The following is a 4,033-nucleotide window of genomic DNA, read 5'->3' as shown; positions in this document are numbered from 1 at the left end:
CAAAACATGTCCAAATTTAAGTTTTCAAATTTTCATAACTAGTAGGTGTAGTAATATAACCATCTCTCGAAGGATTTTATTTTATGAAGTTTTTATCATTTTCTTTTGATTTTTTTCAAAACTGAAATGTCGATACACAGGGGGTAGAGTTTGAAAATTGTCCAACCTATTTTATGAACCGGGACTAAAGGTGATCATGGGGCCCCGGCTTGACGCTAGCTTGCCACCACCCCTTTAGCACCGGTTCGTGACACGAACCGGTACTAAAGGTTCAACACGAACCGCTATTAATGCATAGCCGTTCGAACCGACACTAATGGTGTAATTAGTATCGGACCAAAATCGAACCGGGACTAATGTGTCTCACATTAGGTCCTTTTTCTACTAGTGCCGATGCAGACGCTGCCGCCGACGAGGACGCTTAGGGCAGCGTGTCGTCTAGTTTTTAGTGTTTTTATGTTAATTAATGTAATGTGGACTTTCGCCGGCCTTCTGGCCGGCTTTTATGTTTAATTAAATGCATGAATTTATTTTTAAAATGCTTGCAAGACTTTTTTTTGGCACGCCAACAAAATGGGTCGGACCAGCGTTGGGTGCTCGCGCCGATCCAAAACAGCGTCAGACGTTTGTATCCGCTGGGCCGAACCAAACGGACAAAAAGCGGACAAAAGCGCCGTCCGTTTAGGTCGGCGCGTTGGAATTGCTCTAAGCTCCCATAGGAAAGTGAGATAACATAGAAAGGTGCTAGCTAGCCGTGAATTACGAATCCATCAGTTATTAAGAAGACTAGTTGAAGGCCTGTGCATTGCCATGCCATGACAAACTTATATACAAGCGGCACCAACCACGTCTCCTTTTTTGCATCTATGAATGTCCCGAGCGCTCTCTTTCCCCTTTCCAATCCCTCGTGCTTTCCTTTCCTCGCTGTCGCCACTCCATCCTAGCCGCCTCCTCTCCTCGCGCCGCCGTCGCCGCCGCTTCCACCCTCCCTCTGGGCCGCCTCGTCTCCTTCGCCTCCGCCTCCACCACCTCCTCCTCCCCTTCCTCTCCCCCTCCCGTGCCTCCGAGCTTCCCCCGCCGGCCCGCGGCAGCGGCGACCTACAAGCAAAGGGCAAGGGCGAGGCGACGGCAGAGAGAGAGAAGATGAGAGGGAGAAGAAGGAAGGAGAGGAGGGAGAAAGAGAGAGAGGAAAGAGGAGAAGGAGGCGCGGCGTCGGATGGGAGAGGGTCACCGCCGGTCGAGGCCTGCGCGTGGCGGTTCGATGTGATCCTTGCCCCTTCTCTTCCTCGTCCCGCCGGCCTCATTCTCTGTTACTCTCCCGTTGGCCGTGGCGCCAGGTCGCGGCGGAGGATCTGGAGCTGAGCCCACGCAGTTGAGGTTGAGGAAGACGGAGGTGAGGGAAGCAGCAACAAGACTGCTGGATGGTGACGGGTCTTCGTCCCACAGTCCGCTGCTCCTTGTCTGCGCCGTTTCAACTCCAGCTGCAACAATGCGTCTCCATGATCCTTCCCCTCCTCCGGCTTCTCTCCTTCCATAGCTACTTATGCTGCAATAGTTTCAGTGCAAGTATAGTCAGGTATTTAACTGCTTGTTTTTTTACAGTTTTAGCTAATTGGCTGGGTATCTACTTTCTCTTTTGTGTCTGCACATATAATCGATTCGCTGGCCCATACTTGCATGTTCTCTAATTATCTTGCAGTGCTAACAAGTAATTAGGACATATTCTTGGTCCATACTTGCATTAGAACATGCCACATAAAAGAAGGTGGCATAACTTGGGATAAGAATGGCCACATGAACATTCTGTCATGATATTGTGATTAGTGATCAATACTTGCAGCAGTATTGCAATGGTGCTATCGTTGCATGTTTGCAAAAGATGTCTGTAAATTATTGATCTTCGTCGTGTCTCCTACTTACTATTAGTTCAACTGACCCAACCTTTCTGGTCTTATTGCTACGATTAATTGCTCTATTTCTTGGTTTTTGTATTGTAGGACAGGGAGGCAGAAGAGAGGACATGCTGAAGAATGAAGGTGGACAAACGTAAGTAGTACTTGGCACAATTCAGATTTTCTTTGTTATTGCATTACAGGATTGTAGGGTGTTCGGATTTTAAATGCTGGCATTGATCGAGGTGTTTGGGTTTTAGTTCTGATTAGATGTGTATCAGGTTTTAGTTCTGATGAGATACAGAAATTGTTGAGACAGGGCATGAATAGTATATATTTTAGCCGTGCTTTTATTCCCTTTTGCTCTTTCCAAAGGGACTACTCTACTTTTCTGTTAACCATTAGTAATATATTTTTCAGAGCCGGATCCATTTATTAAATGAGGAGAGGTGTATGAGACAAATAAAAATGTATCGAACTATGGTTCATGACTTTATGCGAAGGATTCTAAGTGAGCAAGTCATTTTACTGGGGCTAATGAACACATACCACAATTTGCAGAGTACTTTGCTTTTCTGGTTGTTTTGCTAAGAGACTGTTAATGATAAATCAGATGTTTTCCTTTCTTTAGTATGCTTAGCAATAATATTTTACGTTGGCTATTAAATTGGACTTCTTTCTGGTTACATGATTCCTCTTATAATTACAGATCTTCGTTTATTTACAATATTCTAAGGCTACTAAGGTTACACATTTGTTCTACAGTTCGCAGTGAGAACAAGCTATTTCTGATGGCTCTGTCCTATTATTGTTCACGTGTTTGCTTTCAAATATTTTGAGTGCTCATATCAACAAAACTATTGATTATGGGCTATTGTGTCTGTCAGCAGGTGCACATGAACAGCAAGGCATGTTTGGCGTCGTACTTGACCGTGCTACAGAACAACATCTTGTGGTTCTACCCAAGGGTTGACGCCGAGCACCGGGGCGTACTGCAGGAGTAGCGCCATGCGTCCTTTGTCAACGTCCATAGCATCAAGGACCTCCTCACGCCCCTGTGCAGATGGCGCTCGCTCGTGATCACAGGAAACCGAACGACGCATGTGCCCGTTGTCTGTCAGCGCCGACAAGGTTGGTTCTATGTTAAGGCCCTGCTTCCTCACGTAAGAGGGCATGATTCATAAGGTAGGTACTGATTGCATCTTCATCTCTATTTTTCATTTGGTCTCGATTCTTTCACTTGGTGCTACACAAGGTCAGGTCAGCTTGGAACATCTGCCTCCCAAATTCAGGTCAAGGAGGTCATAATCTCCTTCTAGATATCTTAGGGTTTAGATTTAAACGAATAGATGTAGCCATATCAGTGTGCAAAGTAGAGGAAGTCGTAGTGAACATTCATAAGCTTGCTCTTGTGCTAGATAAGAAAGATTCAGAAAACTATTATGCAACGGTCACCAGAGCTTTACTGCTCTTTGTATGCACTGCAAGAATTATTCTGCAAGGGTAGCCGGCTGCACATTTGTTGTTTTCCCAGTCATTTAAGAATATTAGTTAAAGTGGATGGTGATACGATGTTTATACCATTTGAGGTATCTATTCTTTTACAAAGCATGTGAAAATACTTAAGGTTCTTTTAAAGAAGAGAGATAGGGAGGGAGGGAGGAAAACTCAATTTGTGCAACTAAAACTGACGCTTCTATCCAAACTGGAAGTGTTGCCCACGGAAATTCAGAACCTTCGTAGTTGTCGTTGACTTGGACCATAGTTATTTCAGATTTCAGAATTGCATTTGTGCAGTAATTCTCTAGAAGTCGTGTAATACAGATATATTAATAAGATTTTTCTTGAATATGCAGCAAACAAATACTACATCAAAGTGCTGCAGGACCAAATTGAGGTATGCTCCACACAGACACAGCGTCTTAAAAAATTATCATTTTCCACTGCATAATAACATGTTCTGTTATTTTTTAGACAAGTACAAACTGACTAAGTAATAATACAGATAAAAAGCCATACATTCTCATTTTTCTTCTCTGTATTTTTTCTTGTTCATACCTGCAGAAAAATTGTGGTGGTGATGATTGATCTGTATTTTTTTGAAGGGGGTCATTGGACTCCACTGTAGCATAGGTGATAAT

This window comes from Triticum dicoccoides, chromosome 3A (genome assembly GCF_002162155.2).
Source record: "Triticum dicoccoides isolate Atlit2015 ecotype Zavitan chromosome 3A, WEW_v2.0, whole genome shotgun sequence".
Taxonomy (NCBI): Eukaryota; Viridiplantae; Streptophyta; class Magnoliopsida; order Poales; family Poaceae; genus Triticum; species Triticum dicoccoides.
This window is presented reverse-complemented; position numbering follows the sequence as displayed.